Raw genomic sequence first — 22,306 nt, 5'->3', positions numbered from 1 at the left:
ATATATATATATATATACATATATATATATGTAGAGAGAGAGACAGTGAAAGACAGAGAAGATATGAGTTTAAAAATGAACTTATCATTGCTTTCAGAAGTTATGGCATTTTTACCTAGAAAATCCAAAAAAAAAAAAAGAAACCAAAAAGAAAACTAATAAAACTAAAAAAAGTATTGTGACCTGATGAAAGAAACTAGGTAAATGCATATAAATCAGTTTTATTTTTCATAACTGAAAAACCTCATGGCAAAGTATAATGAGAAAAATACTTTGTTAAAATAACACAATTAACAATATTTAGGAATAAATTAAAAACAAATATCTAGGAATTATATTAAGGTAATGTTAAAATATTAATGGAGACATAAAATAAGACCTAAATCAATGGAGAAATATATCTTTCTAAACTTGAAGCTCTGAAATTCTGAAGATTTCATCCTTAACAAATTAATATGTCAAAGTTAATGTAATTTTTCAATGTAAATTGATAAGGTGATAATAGAATTCATTTGGGTGAATAAACACACAGAATAGATCAAAAGTATTCTTTTAAAAGTATAATAATGTAGATAGGCTTTCCTAACAAAACTGAAATCATGATGCTATATCTTAAAGTAAGAATTGATAAAAATACATTTAATTTTTAGGTCCTAATCCTATGAAGCTACAGGCATAACAATTATATTTTTGGAAAATGCATGTTTTTAATAAGCAGTCAGTAAGATTAAATGTCAGTTTGTTCAGAGCCATCAAAACCCATTACATTTCACTGAAAAGTCATATACATAATGATCAAGGCTTTAAAAATTTCAGAGTGACCTTTCACAGAGTGCCTAAGGCTGATCTAAGGTACTGTCCTAGGCATTCATGAACCTTCATTGGCCATTGTTAGAAAATGCTGAATGAATGGAGAAGGGCGACTGGTATTCACATATTGGTGTTCGTCAATATTAAATGACCGGCATAGAGAAACAAGAAGCTTTGAAAATACTGTTTGATGTTGAGAAAGCTTCCTATCGTGGAACTATGTTCAGTTAAATTATTTCAATGCAGCATAATAAACATGTCTTCATATTGATAGGAGTTTTGTTTCTGTTTGAGATAAAAATTCAACTTGTTATTTCTTTATAATGGAGTATATTGAAAAAAGAAAAATCAGAAATTCTTGTCACACAAAACTTTCCAGCCTTCTCAAATACTACCTTCTATTTTTTTTACCTCATAAATGTTTGGAAAGGAATTTATGACTTCAACTCCTGTGAAGTCGCATTTATGATGATCCTCCTGAGACTATTTTATTTGATGCCTCATAAATGTCAGTGGAATGTTTATTTTTAAAACATGGGTTTTAAAAGTTAACACTGCATTTTTATTCAATTTAATCTTTCTTTCATTTTATGATGAAGAATTTGCATTGCCAATGACTTAGCATCACAATGTATTAATGAGAAGCATGAAAAAAGTTATATAGACCTTTCAGAAATTATGTCAGTTGAGTTACATTTTGATCCATAAGGTATTGGCATGTGAAGTATTCATAATAGCAGTATTATATTTTGTGATCCATAAAGGCAGGTAAATCATTACAGGTACACACTGTAGAAAAGAAACTCATTTTTTAGTAGATACTTATTTTTATGCCAAAATTTGGGTCAGTTTTGAATGGAAAAAATAAGAATTAATTGTATTTGAAACTCATGTTGATGGTATCATATTAGTATAAAATTCTACTGGTAAGTTAGTCCTCAACGCTTGTATAATAGAGAGGGTACTTACTCTGTACCTCCTTTGTGCCGTGCACTCTTCACTAGGGATGCACAAGTGACAATGACACAGCCTCTCATCTTTGCCTTCATAATCATTTATGTTAGTTTATAAAACAGATCTATATGCATTATGTCCAATAAATAACATTCTAAGCAATCTGTTTTCTCTTACTTATTAATAAATATGTATGTATATACATACATATACATTTATAATGTTCTAAAATATTTTATAAATATACTTATATATATTATATATAAAGTTCTAAAGAATTATAATGTGTGCAGTATGTACAATATGAATATAATCATATAGATATGATCAAAAGTTACAGTCTCATAGCAATTCATTCGACAGTCATAAATTCCTGATTATTATTTAATGGGATTGTTATAGTTTCCAACTGATATAATATTAACTTATTTATTAATTTAATTAAATAATTGGTGAACTTATGGATAAAACAAAATGAAGTAATTTAACTCCATTGACAAGATACATTATTTTATCCAAAGCATGAGAACTATTAGATTTCTTTTATTAAATGTGGAAACTAGTTTTCAACTATCATTGATAGCAAATATTATGGCATTCTTTGAATACAGAATATCTGACAAAAGTCATTCTGAGTAAAGTTAAGCATTTCCAAAAACAGTAACTGATATAAAATTCATTTATGAAACAATAGCTTATTTATGAATCTACTAATAACATTATAGGAAATGATAGGGCTATAAGAAATATTTTTAAATTATTCAAAGCATTAATGAAGAAAGAAAAGGAAGAGTATGAAGATACTAAGAAAAATCTAAGAAAAAAGATTTAGGAGTTAAAACAGAAAACATTAAAGCCAGAAGAGAATAACATTTCTATGCCCAGATATTTATGTAAAATGAATCACAATATTCAGTATTACTAATGGAGAAAAATATTTTGAAAAACTAATACTGACATCTTTTAGGGCAAAAAAATGAATATATTGATTTAAATTCCAGGTAAATATTATGGTTCCTTATTAGAAAAAGGGTTTTTATTACCATAAATCTTTCAGAATCTCTTTTTCCATATTTTAATATTCAAATGTTTTTTCTACAGAATTTAATACTTTAAACTGTATGTATGAAAGTTTACATTCGTACAACATCCAGTTATTTACATTTGACTTCCCTAGTCTGTGATTCTCCAAGGGGACTAACAATGAAATCATTATGGGCTTTTAAAAATCGACATGTGGGATCTATCTCAGAAAAAATTAAATCAGAATATTTAGAGGTTTTGTTTTTAAAAGCTTCTCATTTGATGATCATGTTGAGCCAGATCTGGGATACATAGCCATAGAAACTCTTCAGATTCATCCTGCCAACCAAACTCATGTCCTTCTAATATAACTTAGTTTTTTTTCAGTAGCTCCTCCAACAGAGAGACCACTGTCTTCCATCTAGTTACACAAGCCAGCCTGGAAATCATTCACCATACTTTCCCTCTTTCATCTCCTGTATCAGATACATAATGAAATCAGTTTTACCTCCTAAATATTTTGTACATCTGACATTTATGTTTGTATATCTCTACCACTAACACGCTATCCACCCTCACTACTGACTACCACAAGTGTTTCCTTCCTACTCTCACTGTTCCACCTATTACACTAAAAATAATTTTCCACACTGTAGTCAAAGTAATTCTTTTAAGAAAAAAATAATAAAATACCTAACTATTATGTAACTGTTACCTATTATGTAACTTTCTTCCATAAGTGTCTATTAACATAAATTTCAAATGCATTATTACAAATGTACCGTTATTACAAGTAAGTCACATAACTTTCATATTGTGAAGCAACATGTTGATTCTTTTTTAGGAAATACAGTGATGCCTGGCTTACAATTATATGCACAGCTTTATGTATCAAAACATTCTCCTTAATAGAGAGTTGTAGTAGGCTACGAAATTATTCACTACTGAACCAAAATTAGTGTCAAAATAATTTGTTGTATACAAGCACATACATATACTGGGTTTCTATGTATTTTAAGTGACTGGGTTTTTAAACAATTTTAACTATTTGTACAGTATCATAAATAATCATTGGATAAAAATGAAATTAATATGCATTACCATTTTGCTTGAAATTAAATATTTTATACTGAAAATCCTCTTAGAATTCATGAAGACTTGACAGAACATAAATTCTTTTAGATATATACTAAGTAGCTCTTATCTTTCTAGACATTTTTATAAGAAAGATACCTAATGCTAAATGTGATCTTTTAATTTAGCTGCTTTTATTATTATTTATTTTTAATAAATAATTCCTTAGTGATAAATGTGCACTTACTCCATCTAAAATATATGCTTTCCACTCCACAGATAGTCATTTGCCCTATCATCTTATAAGCCTCCTGGCTCTGGGATTTGGAAAAGGTAATTAAATATAAAGCAGAGGGTATTTTTGTGGAGAAAGCTCCTAATAATAGTAGTTAATTAGCTGCTTGAATGGCAATAGGGCTACAGTGGAAAACCACAACGGAACACACGAGCAATTAAAAACAGAGCAAATACATTAGAATCCTAATGTATTTTATACACACCTAATTTTATAAACGCCACACAGTGTTTTCTAGGATTTACAAATCTATTTTAAAAATACAACAGAATGCCACATTTTAAAAATGAGAATTGTATGTCTTATTTTACAGCTTAGTTTTATTTTTTCATTACAATAACATGTTCTCTTTTTACTCAGTATTATCTAGTAAATTTCTGTAGATTTTTGCTCTTTGCAATTTCATATCTTCTTGCTGTAAGTGCAAACCTCTTTATATTCTCTACTTAACAAAAGTTGCAAAAGGGTGACAAAATTTCTGTGACACCTATAATTATAGAATTCAAATTAGAATTTTTTAAAGTGACACTGCTTAACCTCTTTTCATACTTTCATTGTTTTATGTTACAGTTCATATTACAGCTGTACTACAACTTCTCTATATTTAATTGGAGGTTTTTCTGGCTTGAAACAAAAAAAAATATCATTACAGAATATTGATAGATACTACATAACAAGAGGTTGAAAAGAGTTCATCATTCTACTTTCAACTTCTTAGGAATAATGGTTCTCATCTAAAAATGAGGATAAAGACACAGTCGTTGATTGCCTTTTTATCCCAGGAACTCTGTTAAGTGTTTCCCTCAAGCGTTCTTGGGGAGACAGACTTGCACACCCAACACCTGGATGCCAAAAGTTATTGCCAGCATTACGTAGGTTGTAAAACTGAACATACCTTAAGATGAACCTCCTGTATATTGCCCGCATCAGGTGTGGTCAAGGAGGTTATTGGATAGGGAGGAACCCCTAGCCCCAGAGAACAATGGAAAAGAGAGTTCCCCCAGAAAGTAGAATCCAATCTAGTGAAAATCTTTCTTTTGCCAGAGCAAGTGTTCCCCTAGTATTTCCATCAGGATTTTATCACTGTAATGGACCCCAAAGTAGTGAAAACTATATCTCAATGTGAAAAAATGCCCTAAAATATTTCAGTATTTCCCACTGATATTAGTGATTGATGAAGTTGGTTGAAGATATAAATTACCTAAGTGTGCTAATTTATTTAATTTCTTCTTCTTGTTCTTTTTTTTTTTTTTTTTTTCTTTCTTTGGTAGATTCTGAAAGAACCCAACTATTATTCCTTGAACTATTTGACTATTTAATGAGAAAGTCCAAAATCTCCCAACTGATCCTTCATCTTCATTGTAGGATAAAAATCAGATTAGGAACTGAGTACTTTCTGTGAGAGCCTTGTTAAGGGTTATTCATGATTTTTTTAAGTGATTGTTACCCCGACACGGCATTGCCAAACTAAGGTCATAGATATCAAGCAATGTAGGGAACAGAGGTGTAGAAGGTTCAGGCCTCTTAAGAGTGAGTGATTATTTGCAGGAAGCGTTACTACAATCCCCAGATCCCTAATGGACCGTGAGATATTGTTTTAGGTGTCTCTCACCATGCTAAGCCCTTCATGAGCCACATAGATGCCAGCTTTGCTGTCCTAGGATCTATAGTACAGTAGGATGAAGAATATGATTCTGTATGAGTATTAGACCCATGAACTATTAAGAAATTCTAGGTTTTACCCTTAAAAGAGCCCATATTTTTCAAGGAGCGTTTTGTGAAGTGTGGAGAGACAGTAATTCATCTTATCTGTATGCACCCTAACACCAAACTCAGTGAAAGAAGGTGATGTTGGCTTTACAAAAGGCCACACAAATTTCAATATTGACTGCATAGCAAGGGTTGTCAACAAGAATATAGATAATCTTTTCTACCAGAATCACACACGGATAGTTGTAAGTATTCCCTAGGATGAGGTCATGGAGGTTCAGGGTTGTAAAGATAAATAGGTCATACTCCTGAAAAATGCCTTGCCTTGTGTTTGGGGACGACCCTGACTCTCTAACTCAGGGGGTATGGAGTGCTTTTTGGAGACAGTAAATTTTTAACTGCAAGTGTCAGTGGTTGGTTCATGTTGATGAGATTTGTCTTCTCTCTTGAAGAAAAGGAATCAGTCCTTAAGGAAATACAAATATATGATAAAGACTTTCAGAGAACAGAAATCAGGCTCGAATGTATCTTGTGATATATGCTCTGTTTTAAAAAATAGTCTGTGAATAAAAAGATAGGGTTCCAATTTAACAATATGCACAAGATTTTACCCATGAGAGATTCCATTTTTGCGTAACTATCTTGTAGGTTAAAAGAAAAGGCAAATCTCAGAAAAAAAAAAAAGAAAGAAAGAAACCCACGAATGGTGCCCATCCCAACAGCTAGCAACATGACACTGTCACTACCAGAGGCAGGGCTAAAAAAGTAAAGGACGTTACAATACGCTGTCTCCAATGTTAGGGAAGTGATAGAGGAAAAGGAGCAAAGACTCCTGGTATGTGAATTGAGTTCATCTACTTTTTGCCGACGTTTTCTGATAAGAATTACATGAATTTTTCATTAATGATTTTTTTTTTCCTTTTAACATCCCAAATCTAGACCCTGAGTCTTTGAGAAAGGCAAGAAAACTCTCAGATTCAACCCTGCTGAATTATATTTCCTCTTCTAAGATTTGGGCCCAAATCCAGATTTTTCAAACTATGATAGCCTTGTTTCCTTTTTTTTTCAGGAATCCACAAGTCACACGTGAGCCCCCTGATACTTTCCTAACCTTGAACTAAGGCTCTTCTCTACATGAAGATTTTACCCACATTATTGGAGGAAAGAGATGGAGCTTGGTGAGTCATAATCACTTGGACCTTTCTAACACTTTATATTTTTGTCCTTGAACATTCAGGAGCTTCTTTTAAATCATAGCATCATAAAATTTCCTCCCAGTTAGCTGTCTGAGAGATTTTATTTTTCCATAAGTGGTTGTCTGAGCATAATAGATAGACATAATAGATATACTCACATACAGATAGATAGCAAATATATTACAGATTTTTTACATATGGACACATATGTTACTTGGTTTACATGACTTTTTATTATTTCTAGATCTGCACATATTTCAAATATAAATATATGGTTCATAGACTAAATACAATCTTGATACATAAAATATATGTTATAAAAAAGATTCTTCAAAACCTACTAAAAAGGAAAAAAGAGTATAAGTAACCTTGTTTTAGACAGTTTACCAAAGATTTTTAGTAAATATTCTAATACTATAAAAACATTTATAAAGAAAACAATTTAATATTAATAAATTTGTTAAATGTGAAGTAAATGTTCAAATACATATAAAGTCCATGTAAATGAATCAAAATAAATAATAGAAAAAAATAAATTTCAATATCTGATAACACAAATATGATTACAGATATATTGTTTTCATCCATACAATCAGATATTTCTTGATATTTCAAAGCTTAGCAAATTATTTGCCTTAAGAATGTGATATGAATTAACAAAAAGAGTTTGTTTCTTTTGTATTGGTATATTCAGACTTGAGTGTTCAGAGGTGGCAAATAAAATATTAGATTTCCTCTTATTAGAATTGTGCTTTAGAATACCACATTATGAATTATTATGAAAGAAAGTAATGGCCTTGGTTGTTTTTTCATAGAAGGTATTAGGTAGAAAGATGGGACCTCTGCAAACAAAAGTTCACTGGATTGGGAATCTCCGACCCTGGCATGATAACAAGTAAAGATGGCTAATGCCTAGGAAGAAGATAGGTGCATTTTATAGTTCCACATATCTGTTTCTTAAAAGTATAGAGATAAATAGAACATATGGTTGATCCATGGTGAGGATAAATGGAATAGCAGTAGCTTATGAGATTATTTAGAGATCTCAAACATTGGCACCCATAAAATGGTCAAATATCTTTGGAACACTAGCTGTCAATTAGGAGTTCTCCAGTTTCATTGAGTGAGAAAGAGGGAACAGTATAATGCTTTCTGAGAAGTCTGCAATATGGTGGGCTGTTCTATGCAGTTTTTAAACGTTCTGATAAATGCTAGGTCATGAATTAATGATTACCTTATCAGAAATAACTGAAGACAATTTAAATAGATTCATTTCTAAACAGTGTAATGAGGCTTCTTCTGCTGGGAAAACACTGTAGCTTTTCTCTACAATATTTTTTTAAAAGGTTGTCTTGTACAAAAGTAAACACTGTTCGGAGCTCAGGACTTAAGATACAAAGGAAGAAAACTAAAATAAAAGAGGGAAAAAATCATATGAGTGATCATTAAGGTTTTTACAACCTATTATGAAGTCTCATGGACAAAATAAGTTAAAACTGACAAAGAGTGAGACAGAAGAACAATTTTCTCTGATATTAAAACAGATTCACGTAATTAATTTTGAGGTAGTCTGTAAAAACTAATCAGAGATATGATTAACATTTGGTATTTTCTAATCACTTTTCAAACAGCTTCAATGGACATCTTAAAAGCTGTTTAGTTGTTGGTATAGAAAGTGGTGAATTAAAAAAATTAACATAAACATTTATTCAAATACCTATTTATTCATATAAAATGCGTCTTGGTCCTGGCAATTGGATTTTCAAAATCTTTCTTTTCACAAACAGTTCTATATAATTATTGTACTTCCTTAAACCAAGCAGTGTTAAGTAGTGAATATTCTGTACCCATTTTTTTACTTTTTTGGTTGTTTGAGTTTTAAGACTTTATTGAGGAAAACTTGGCAAATACAACTATATATATTTCAAGTGCACAACATGATGATCTGATATACATATACGTTGTAGAATGATTACCAGATTAAAATAATTAACACATCCATCACCTCACAGTTAACTGTGTGTGTGTGAGATGAGAATGCTTAAGATCGACTCTCAGCAACTTTCAAGCATACAATACCTTATTATTAACTATAGTCACCATGCTGTACATTAGATCCTCAGAATTTCTTTGTTTTATAACTGAAAATTTATACCATTTGACCTACACCACCCCACTTCTTCCTCCCGCCAAACCCTTGGCAATCAGCGTCAGCATTCTAATCTCTGTTTCTGTGATAATTGGCTTTTTTTTTTTTTAAGATTCTACATATAAATTGTACCATACAGTATCTGTCTTTCCATGTCTGGCTTATTTCACTTAACCTAACGACCTACAGATTCAGATTCATCCATGTTGTAGCAAGTGCCAAGCTTTTCTTATTTTTTATGGCTGAATAAATAATATTCAATTATACTGTAAATATAATAAAACTGTATATATATATATATATATATATATATATATATACACACACACACACACACACACACACACACACATTATAAGACATTGTCCTTATTCATTCATCCATTAAAAGACATTTAGCGTGTTTCCATATCTTGGCTTTTGTGATCAAGGCAGCATTGAACATGGTGTGGAGATAGCTTCTTAAGATACTGATTTCACTTCTTTTGGATAAATACCCAGATGTGAGATTGCTGGATCATAGTGTAATTCAATTGTTAATTTTTTGAGAAACCGCCATATTGTTATCTATAATGGCTGTACTGTTTTACATTCCTACTAACAGTGTATAATACAGTTGCCTTTTCTCCACATCCTCACCAATATTTGTTATTGCTTATCTTTTTGATAATAGCCATCCTAACAGGTGTGAAGTGATTATCTCTTTGTGGTTTTGATTTGCATTTTCCTAATGATTAGTGATGTTGAGCACATTTTCATATACCAATTGGCCATTTGTATGTCTTCTTTGGAAAAGTTTCTACTCAGGTTCTTTGCACATTTTTAAATTGCTTTTTTTTGTTGGTTTGTTTTTGTTTGCTTTTGAGTTATATAAGTTCTTTATATACTTTGGATATTAATCCCTTATCAAGTATATCATTTGTGAGTATTGTCTTCATTCTGTAGATTCCCTTTTCAATTCATTGATTGTTTACTTTGCAGATAGATTTTTAGTTTGATGTAGTCCCACTTATTTTAGCTTTTGCTGCCTTTGCTTTTGGTGTCTTATCCAAGAAATCGCTGCCAAGACCAATGTTGAGGATCTTTTTCCCTATTGCTTATAGAAGTTCTATAGTTTCAGGTATTACATTGGAATCTTTGATCCATTTTGACTTAACCTTGTGAGTGTCATAAGACTGGGGTCCAGTTTCATTCTTTTGCATGTGGATACCAAGTTTTTCCAGCATCATTTATTGAAGAGATTTCTTTCTCCATTGTATTTTCTTGTGCCCTTGTCAAAAATCAGTTGACCACATATGTGTTGGCTTATATCTGCACTCTGAATTTTGTTTCATTGGTCTGTGTGCCTGTTTTTATGCCCATACTATACTGTTTTGATTACTATAAATTTGGAATATAATAATAATATAATTTGTGGTATAATTTGGAATCAGAAAGTGTGATGTCTCCAGATTTCTTCCTCAGGATTGCTTTGGCTATTCAGGGTCCTTTTGATTCCACATAAATATTAGAATAGGTTTTTTTCTACTTCTGTGAAAAATACCATTGAAACCTTGATAGAGATTACATTGAATCTTTAGATTGCTTTGAATACATTGGACATTTTCACAAACTAATTCAATCTTTCAAACCAAGAACATGGGATAGATTAACATTTATTTGTATCTTTTGAAATTCCTTTCATCAATATGTTATAGTTTTCAGTGTATAGGTATTTTACCTCCTTGGTTAAATTTATTCCTAAGTATTTTATGCTTTTTGATACTGTTGTAAATGGGGTTGCTTTCTTAATTTCTCCTTAGCATAATTCATTAGTGTATAAAATGCAACTGATTTGTGTGTGTTAATTTTATATCTTGCAACTTTATTTCATTTGTTCTAACAGTTTTTTTGGTGAATGCTCTTGGGTTTTCTATGTATAAGGTCGTATCATCTGAAAACAGATAATTTTATGTCTTCCTTTCTGATATGGATGACTTTTACTTCTATTTCTTGTTTAATTACTATGGCTAGGGTATCTAATACTATGTTGAGTAGAAATGGTAAGAATGGATATCTTTGTTTTGTTTCTGATTTTAAAGGAAAAGCTTGTAACTTTTCACCAGTGAGTATGGTCTTGTCATATATGACCTTTATTATGCTGAGGAATGTTCCTTCTATTACTAATTTGTTGAGAGTTTTTATTATGAATGGATATTGAATTTTGTCAAATGATTTTCCTGAACCTATTGAAATAATCATATCATCTTTATCCTTCATTCTGTTAATGTGGTTTATCACATTTGTTGATTTGCATATTTTAAACCAACTATATATTGCAGGAATAAGTCTCACTTGATCATAGTGTATGATCCTTTTAATGTGTTCTTGAATTCAGTTTGTTAGTAAGTTGTTGAGAATGTCTACACCTATATTATCAGACATATTGACCTATAATTTTTTTTCTTGTAGTGTCCTTGACTGGCTTTAGTGTCAGGATAATGCTGGCCTCATAAAATGAGTTTAGACGTGTTGTTTCCTCTTGAATTTTTTGTAAGAGTTTGAGAAATATTTGTAGTAATTCTTCTTTAAATGTTTGGTAGATTTCACATGTGAAGCCATCTACTCCCGGGCTTGTATTTGCTGGGAGGTTTTCAAAGTATTGATTCGATCTCCTTGCTCATTATCATTCTGTTCAATTTTCTATTATTTCATGATTTAGTCTTGGTAAGTTGTATGTTTCTAGAGGTTTATCCATTTCTTCTAGGTTATCCAATTTCTTGGTATATAAATGTTTATAGTAGTCTCTTATGATCCTTTATATTTCTGTGGTATCAGAATGATTTGTTCCTCATTCATTTATAATTTTATTAAATTGAGTCATCTCTATTTTCTTCTTGGTGAGTCTTGTCAATTTTATTATCTTAAAAAAAAACTTTTAGTTTCAGTGGTATTTTCTATTGTCTTCCTAGTCTCTAATTCATTTACTTCCATATTGATCTTTATTATTTTTCTTTCTGTTAACTTTGAGCTTAGTGTGTTCTCACTTTTTATTTCCTTGAGATATAAGATTAGGTTATTTGAGATTTTTTTTAAATGTATGCCTATATCGCTATAATTGTCCTTAGAACTGCTTTTGCTCCATCCCATAGATTTTGGTATGCTGTGTCTCCATTTTCTTTTTGACTCAAGATAGTTTTTGATTTTCATTTTGATTTGTTCTTTGATCTATTAGTTGGTCAGCGATGTGTTGTTTAATTTTCAAATATTTGTGAATTTTTCAGCTTTTCTCCTGCTTCTGATTTCTAGTTTCATAGCATTGTGGTAATAAAAGGTGCTTGATAGTTGATTTCAACTTTCTTAAATTTGGTAGGACTTGTTTTGTGATCTAACACATTGTCTATCCTTCAGAATGTCCCATGTGTGCTTGAGAAAAATATTTATTCTGGTACTGTTGGATGGAACATTCCTTATATGTCTGTTAGCTTCATTTGATATAAAGTATAGTTCAAGTCTATTATTTTCTTTATGATTGTCTAACTGATGATCTATTCATTGTTGAAAGTGGGATATTAATGTTCCCTACTACTATTGCATTGCTGTATATTTCACTATTGAAATCTGTCAATAATTTTTTAATATATTTATGTGCTCCATTATTGAGTTTGTATATGTTTACAAGTTTTAAATATTCTTCAGGAATTGACCTTGTGTTATTATATAATAACATTTTTTGTCTTGTTACAGGTTTTCACTTATAGTCTATTTTGTTTGACATAAGTATAGCTACCCCCATTCTCAGTGAAGATCTCTTTGGGGGTATTTGAGCTTTTTGGTACTTGAATGACCATATCTTATCCCCACTTTGGGGAAGATTTTAGCCATTGTTGGCACAGACTGGGGGGGGTCTTCTGTGGCCAAGACTTCATAGGTCCTGTGGCCATTATGGTTATTAGGATCCTCAGAGACAAAGGCTACTGGGGTTCTCCTTTTTTTTTCCTGGGGGAGGAAGATACACCCAAAGAGATCCCTCGTAGACCCTGGTCTGACATGCTGATATGACCCTGGTCCCAGCAGCAGAGCTGGGATCCTGGGATCAGGCACATGCAGAGCTACCTCATAACCTGAATACTGAGGTACAAGTGCACTTGCTACAGAAGTGGTACTGGTATCTAAGCTGTCAGCATGTGCAGATCTCCTGTGGAACCAGGGTCTGTGTCTCAGGGGATCACCATGGTAACTCTGGCTAAGGGGTTGATACAGCAGTGGCATGGGTCCTGGAATGACAAGAAGTAGTGGCTTGGGCCCAGAGGGCAGGGTGCAGTAGCAACACAGCCTGAGGATGGTGGATTAAAGTCCCATCGGAGCTGCAGGGGGCACAGCGGGACAGTAGCAGCATGTCCCCAGTGGTGCTCCATCAAAGCCTTGTTCTGGGAACCTGCACTTGAGCTCAGGGCAGCAGAGGCTTCCCTGATATGTTGGGGCAAATCTATGACCTGGAACTGTGGACAGGTCTAAGAGCGTTGGCAGCTCTGGTCCATACATGCTAAGGCACTGTTGTGATCTGATCTTGGAGAGCAGGGCACAGCAGTGACTGGGTCCCCTGGGGGGCAGGTACCATCATTGCAACAGCCCTGTCCCCAAGGAGTAGGTGTACCAGAGGGTCTCTAGGCAGCCCCATCAGCTGGAAGACGGAAGTATTTAGTGAAGACTGAAGGAGACCTCAGTAGCAAAGGCTACAAGTGTCCACAATGGCCAGGCTTCCTGGGGTTCTCCTGTTCTTTTTCCTGTGGGCTATAATTCCTCTAAGGGGGTCCCTCCTGGCACTGTGATGTTCTGGACTTGGGGAAGGGGTGATGCAGGTAAAATGTGCCCTGTGCTTGTCTATGTGGCCATTCTTGGTTTTTGAGCTCAGTGGAATTTTTGCTGCTTCTTTGTTGTAGTCCACAGCTTTTCCTGAGCTTTTTTTTTTTTTTTTTTTGCAGCTGTTTATTTATTGCTTTTTTTTTTCTTTTTTCTTTTGTGGGTGAGATGAGTGTTGGAACCTCCTAGCTCTCCATTTTGCTGACATTACCTCTGCTAATGTGTCTTTAAAATTACATTCGTTTATGTAGAATTAGGAACTTAGACTAGGGACAAATAGGTCTATTGCTCAGAAAATATTTTAGGATTTAGATTCCATTTGGACTTTCCTAACTTACATATTTTGGTATTGAATTAAACACACACACACACACACACACACACACAGCACAAATTGTGCCTCAACTCATTCTTCATCAGAGGTAGAAACAGCCTTATATCAGAAACATCAATATCTAAATCATCAACATTATTTCAGTACATACTGTGTTCAAGATACTGCTTCAAACACTGTTTGAACTGTGAAGTTCTATAGTGTGATCTCTTTTCCTCTTAAGATGCCTAGAGTCTAGCTATGGATACAGAAAGTATACATGAAATAATACTTTGATCTATTTGGGCTCTTAAAAATGAAAGGCATTCATAATAGGAGGGAGGGCCTATTTTGTGAAGGCAGAATGATGGGCTGGAGTTATTACAAAATAATTTTTTACTTACTGTGGCTTTCCTCATATAAGCATTCCTTAAAATAAGTCTACTTACCTTTTCCTTTCACAGATTTCCAATCCAGATAGTATAGATAGGAAACTCAGTATTAAACAAAGTGAAGCACATTACTGAACTTCTCTCAGGCAAATATGCCTTCTGACTATATAACAAAGGATAATTGCATTCTGGTTTCCCAAACTAACTTGGCCAGAGAATCCGATTTTGGGCACAATGTCTCAATATTCTACAGTATAAGATAGGTTGAAAATCATTGCCATTGTTGAATGAAGTTAAATAATACTTTTTTCCAAATGTAATATAAAGGGAAAATTAACAATATTAGTTGCATTAATTAATAAAGCATCAATGCATACAAGAAATGAACCTGCTGCATCTATGTTATAGATGAAATGTTAATCAATCTTTACATTTTCCAGTATCACACAGTAGTTAGTATTCTCTAGTCTCATGTATACAGTGATTTGTAGAATTAATGCTAACTAACCATAGAGTGATGAATTTCTATTCAGCTGGTTATTTGATAAGTACTTAAAGCTCATCCCAGACATGCATCAGGAATTCATAAACACTTGCAGGTAGAGGGTTTGTTGGCATTTGGTTTCATCTGGGATACTCATACACTTTTCAAATATTTAAGGATGGATTTTACTCAGTTAATATTCTTTTTATATTAGGGAAACATTTTTTTTTCAATTGAGGGAAATTTGCTGTACACTTTTACCAGTTAAGAAGTGAGCTGTACATTTGATTTAAAAAAGACATGAAATAAAGATTTAGTTGACTCCCCACCTTTTATTTTTGTGTGTCATCCTATGGAGACACAAGTTTGTTTGGACTTCTGTGAGTCAAAAACTTGAAAATGTCTAGTTAATCTCTCTTACTCTCTGTTCTCTAATTCATATCAAAATCCCTAAATTTCTGACAGTTATGGGGGAAAAAAGGCTATTTTGAATAGTCAATTATGGGAGTGCCACTACCATAATAAAGTGCATTTTACCATTTTGAGTATTCCAATAACACTTTTAAAAGCAAACATAAATTTTATGAAATCTTAAAATATTCAACTGTTTTAGGAGGCCATTCATTTTAAAAAATATTTACTGATTGTCAGTCTTTCAAAGATGGAGGGTAAATTTTTGTGTGTGTGTCTTGTTTTCATTTTTTTAAGTTCAGTTTAAGGACATGTAAGGACTGTACATTTTATATTGTCACCTGTAAACTTTTACGTTTATTTTAGAGGTCTCTCACTCTAAAAACTATATCTTGGCACATTGGCTAGAATGACTTAAATGAGTACATAGATAAGTTCCTTATTTTAGGTTTATCAACTCTTTTGATTCTTGCCCAACCATGACTATTGTTTCATATATTTTGTTGTTTCTTGCCATTCGCAAGTGTATGTTAACTTTGTTTATACCAAGCAATGGATATTTTTAGCAATAACATGACAAACTATGCTATACTTTCAAGTATGTATATCCATCAATCATTAAGAAATGATGTTCCATTATGCTTATATTTTATATAGCTTTTTAACATGTGATTTTTTACAGATAGTTTGATTTCAAACTTCATTTTATGTTCTTAGTTTTCTAAACTAGATTCAGTTCTTACATTGACTTCCTTGACAAATGTAATAGCATATGTGGCAATAAATGTTTTGCAAGCTGTATATTAATCATTCAGACCAAAAGTATTTCTATTAATTTTATAATGAGAAAGTAGGAAAACTGACTTTTACAGTTACACATTATATTCTAAGTCAACAACAGCATTTAAAGGATTTTAACCATATTTTGCCTTTTTATTATTGTATCCTTTTGTCATGTCTCAAACAACCACTAGATTTCTATGATGACAATTCAGTTACTTCTAAGTTCTCTCTAGTGATAGTTAACCAATTTAGGCACATATAATTTATAAATATCAATAACTCTCTTGTTACACATTAGAATGAAGAGTATCATTAGATTATTTATCTTTCTTTTCCGAAATTATATTGACAGTTTGAGAACTGCAAATAAAAGAATACCATATTCTAACTAAAGATATGGATTAACAGAAAACCAAACTTATAAGAATATTTTGAAAGTAAATGCAAAGGAAAGACAAGCATAATAAAACTTTCAAGAGGTCAAGAAATAAAATTTTAAAAATAACAATATTATTAATTTCTATTTTTAAATAAACTTTTCAGAACACTTACAGAGTTTCAGAAAAATTTTAAAACTACAGAGAGGTCCTATATACCCCCCACCTAGTTTCACCTACTATTAATATCTTACACAAGTTTGGTAACTATGTTACAATTAATGATCAAATATTGATATATATTATTATTAACCCAAATCCATAATTCAGATTTCCTTAGCTCCTAATTTGCTTTTTCTGTTCCAGAAGCCTATCCAGGATCTTATATTACATTTAGTCATTATATCTCCTTAGGCTCCGCTTGGCTGGGATAATTTCTCAGATTTGACTTGTTTTTCATAATCTTGAAAATTTTAAGTAATACAGGTCAGCCATTTTGCAAAATGTCCTTCAATTCGGAACTATTCTGTTGTTTTTTCTCATGATTAGACCGGTGTTGTGGCTTTTGGGGAGAAAGACCACAGAGGTAAAATGACACTTGGATCACATCATCTCAAGTTTACATGCTATCAGCCTGGTTTATGTTTATGTTGACCTTGATTGTGTGGCTGAGATTGTGTTTGACAGTTTTCTACACTGTAAAATTACTCTCTTCTCTTCTATCCATATTGTAACCTTTGGAAAGAAGCCACTATGCCTACATTTAAGGAGTGGGAAGTTATGTTCCCTCTCCTTAAGGGAGAAGTATTTACATATTAATAATATTTTTGGAATTCTGCATAAGAGATTTGTCTCTCATTCTCCACTTACGCATTTATTAAATAACTTACATCACAATGAACTCATGGGTATTTTATACCTTGCAAGATAATCTAATACTTCTTTACTTTGTTGGTCAAATTGTTCTAGCTTTTGCCATTAGGAGCTCTTTCACTTGCCTACTATGTTCCTTTGACATACCCTTTCATTATGGGAGTGTGTGTGTGTGTGTCTGTGTGTGTGTTTTATTTTGCTTCTGAATACTTCCATACTTTCTGGTACTACAAAATACTCCAAGCTCATTCTTGTGTATTTCTTGTCCCCGTCCTGGAATCAGCCATTTCTCCAAGAAGTCCTAGCTCCCTTTAGTAGAGAATTGTACTGGAAACCAAAGTCTAGGTGCTAGATACAGTTGTTGCTCCTGGACTATTATTGATTCTAGATCCTTTAAGCTGATAGAGCAAGGAAATACATGTGCATACTAACCCTTGTATATGCATATTTCTATAACTATGTCTATATGTAACCTTGTATCTGTATTAAGCTAAAAATGAGTTTAGGGTGAGGTTCCTAACTCTAACCCATTACTACATGGATCGTTCTAGTTTATTCCCCTTGCTTATTTGTAAATTCTCACTCCAAGAGCAAGAAACCTGGGTCCCACTATCTGCTACTTAAATGTTCAATTCCAGAGCACATAGAGAGTATCAGTCTTGTGAACCTGTGCCATGTGGGATGCCGCTTTATCAGTTAGAGTACAGTGCTATGTACATGTTCTCTTGATGTTGATTTTACAGGCTCCACTAACTTCCAGTGTTTCCTAGGTAAGCACCTTTTTACCCCACCCTCTTCCGTGAGATTGTTTCATATGTTTTGTCATGGTTTACATTTGATCTTTGTCATTTCTCTCACTTCCTAAATTATTTTTTTTTAATTTGCATATGTTAGATGCCACAATTTTTGCTCTAAATTTCTATTGATCTTGACAAATGCATAGTATCATATATCCACAATTACAGTATTATACAAAATAATATAACCACCCTTAAAAATCTCCTGTGTTCACCTCTTCAGCTTTTTCTTTCTTCCCCCTGAACCCCTGGAAACCACTGAACTTTTTACTATTGCTATAGTTTAAGCCTTTTTCGGAATATCATTTGATTGGAATCACATAATATTGTAGACTTTTCAAACTGATTTCTTTCATTTAGTAACATGTATTTAAGGTTCTTTGACTCTTTTTGTCTGAGAATTCATTTTTTTAAAACATAATATTCCATTGTATATTATGTGTATAATAGATGGTTCATTTATTCACCTATTAAAGGGCATCTGGGTTTCTTCCATTTTTTGGTAAATATGAATAAAACTGCTACAAACATTAATGTGCAGGTTTTAGTGTGGAGAAAATATTTCAGATCATTTGGGTAAATATCCAGGAGACTGATTACTGGATTATATGATGAAACTATGTTTAGCTTCGTAAGAAACTGCAAAACTGTCTTCCAAAGTGGCTGTACCACTTTGCACTTCCACTAGCAATGAGTACGTATTCCCGTTGCTCCCTATTCTCATTAGCCATTGCTATTGTATTTTCAGCTTTTTTTTAGGATACTGGCCACAGGTATACAGTGGTATCTCATTGTTGTTTTAATTTGCAGTTTTCTAATGACAAAGTGCCTGTTTAGACCTTTTTCTCATTTTCAAATTAAGTTGCTTTAACATTGGTAAATTTTAAAAATTATTTGTATATATTATGTACAAAGTTTCTTATCAGATATGTGTTTTGCAAAATTTTCACTCTGTGGCTTGGCTTTTCATTCTCTTAATACTAACACAATTATTAATACTAATTTTATTTTCTCTTTAGAGAGCAGAAATCTTAATTTTAATGAAGCCTACTCTATCAACATTTTTCTCTCATAGATTGCGCTATTATTGTAATACCCAAGAGTCATGGCCCAACCCAAGGACACAGATATTCTCCTATGTTTTTGCCTTTAAGTTTTATAATTTTGTATTTTATATTTAGGGGTGATCCATTTCGAGGTAATTTTGTGAAAGGTAAGGTCTGTGCATAGGTTTATTTTTTTCCATATGGACATTCAATTATCCTTGTACTGTTGGTGAATGGACTAGTCTTTCTCCATTTAAATGCTTTTGTTCCTTTGTGAAAGATCAGTTGATTAGATTTATTTCAAGACATTTGTGGATTCTTTATTCTGTTTCAATAATCTATGTGTCTCTGGTTTTGCCAAAACCATACTGTCTTTATTACTGAAAGCTTATAGCAGGTCTTGAAATTGAGAGTGTTAGCTAGCCAACTGTATTATTTTTTGATATCATATTGGCTTTTCTAAGTCTTTTGCCTTTCCATGTAAAATTTACAGGCAGTTTGGTTGTATGTACAGAATAGCTTTCTGGGATATTGATTGAGGTTGCATTGTATCTGTAGATGGATTTGGAATACACTGGCATCTTAACAGTATCAAATCTTCTAATTCATAAATGTGAAATATAGCTCCATTTAGTTAGAAATTTTATTTCTTTTATCAGGGTGTTATAGTTTTTCACAAATAAATTATGTATGTTATTAGATTTATACCCACCTATTTCATTCTTTGGTGCTATTTAACTTCTTAAATTTCAAATTCCTATTGTTTTTTTTTTTTTTATATTGGAAAGTCATTGATTTTTTATGTTAACTTTGTATCCTGCAAATTTTCTATATTCACTTACTAGTTTCAGGATATTTTTGTTGATTCTTCAGGAATTTTTACATAGACAGTCACATCATCTGTGAACAAAGATAGTTTTATTTCGTTGTTTCTGATATCTACAGTTTTTCATTTACAGTCTTACTATACTTGTTATGATATTCAGTACATTGTTGAATAGGAATGGTTAGAGAGGACCTTCTTGCTTTGTTCCTGTTTTTACGGGCAGAGGGTCAAGTTTCTAACATTTAATATGACTTTAGCTATAGTTTTTTAGTAGATGTTCTTTATTAAGTTGAGGAAGTTTCCCTCTATTCCTAGTTAACTAAGAATTTTATACTGAAAGTGTGTTGGATATTTTTCAAATAAGAGGTTTTTTTTCACGTTAATTGATAGAATCATTTGATTTTTCTTCTTTAGCCTATTGATGAAGTGGATCATATTCACTAATTTTCAAATCACACCTGGAATTAATCCCACTTGGGCATGGTGTAAAGTTTTTGTATGCATTTTTATATTTAATTTGCTAATATATTGTTGAATCTTAGGTAAATTTGAAAATAGCAGAACAAAAACCCACATAATATTCCTTTTTGATTTATATTATTTTTACTAAGTGTTTTTGTGAAAACACTAATTGTCTATATTTAATTATTTATTTTATTTACCTAGGAGGGTAGTGTATTTTTGTCACAGTTATAGTTGTAATGTTTTTAAAACTTGAATTTTCAAACTTTCATTTTATGAACAGTTGTTGATTTTTAAAATCGTTGGTATATAGAATTTATTTACTATAAATATTCATATCTTTGGGTTTATTCTTTATTATCAATATGATAGGCTAATGTTAATAACCAGAGGATATACTTTACCTTAAACCTCACTTTTTAATTAGATTTGTTCACATTTTTATTTTTTCAAACAAATAATATTAAAGGTTAAGAAAGAATATTTTATTGCATGTGTAAAACATACATTTATGAAGGTAATAATTTCATTTCCATCCTTTTTAGTTATGTATAAAATGGACATTTTTCTTATTTTGATTTGAATACAGATGGTATTTAGAGATTATGATTTAGAAATGCTTAATCTCTATTGTATTTTTAGTACATACTCTTGGTAGTAGTCAATATAAAGTATATAGTAACTTTTCTCCTGTTTTTAAAGTTTATTGCTGAGAACCATCCATGTTCCATTCTGCTAGATAAATGACACTTGCATTATAAAGTCCAGTTCAACTCTTCACTTTTTCATGGATAAAATATTCAAAAGTCAGAATTACATACCTAGAATATTTTTTAAATATAGAAATAAAATAATTGTCGCTTTTAATCTTTTTTTCTTGTGTTGAGAGCATGTTCTCCCGTTTCATCCTTGTTGTCACATATTGCAGAATTTCCTTCTTTTTAAGGCTGAATAATATTTCATTATCTGCATATGCCACATTTTCTTTATCCATCCATCCAGGGATTTTTAGGTTGTTTCCACATCTTGGCTATTGTGACTAAGGCTGCAATGAATATGAAAGTACAAATATTGCTTCAAGATTTGGATTTCAATTCTTGTGAATAAATCCTCAAAAGTAGGATGGCTGGATCATATGGTAGTTCTATTTTTAATTTTTTGGGGAACCTCCGTATTATTTTCCATAGTGGCTGCACCATTTTAAATTTCCACCAATAGTGTACAAGGATTCCAATTTCTCCACATTTTTACCAACGCTTGATATCGCTTGTCTTTTTGATAACAGTATTTTAACAGGTGTGAGGTGATATCTCATTGTGGTTTCGATTTATATTTTCCTGATGAATAGTGATGTTGAGCATCTTTTTATATACCTGTTGGCCTTTTGTATGTCTCCTTGGTGAAATGAATATTCTAGTCTTTTTGCCCATTTTTAAATAAACTAAATTCATATAATTGAGAAAATGTGTCAGGTCTGTTGTGTGCCAAAG

The 22,306-nt window shown here is 32.0% G+C and overlaps 1 long non-coding RNA gene across 1 annotated transcript; it reads left to right on the top strand.

Moving 5' to 3' along the window:
• Positions 1-38: 38 nt before the first annotated feature.
• LOC309630599 lies at positions 39-22,248 on the top strand. Its single transcript, XR_014245828.1, has 2 exons — positions 39-7,044; positions 19,558-22,248. It is a non-coding gene; the product is annotated as an uncharacterized lncRNA (long non-coding RNA).
• Positions 22,249-22,306: the final 58 nt, after the last annotated feature.

The sequence above is a fragment of the Balaenoptera borealis genome, assembly GCF_965194805.1.
Source record: "Balaenoptera borealis genome assembly, chromosome: 1".
Taxonomy (NCBI): Eukaryota; Metazoa; Chordata; class Mammalia; order Artiodactyla; family Balaenopteridae; genus Balaenoptera; species Balaenoptera borealis.
This window is presented reverse-complemented; position numbering and strand designations above follow the sequence as displayed.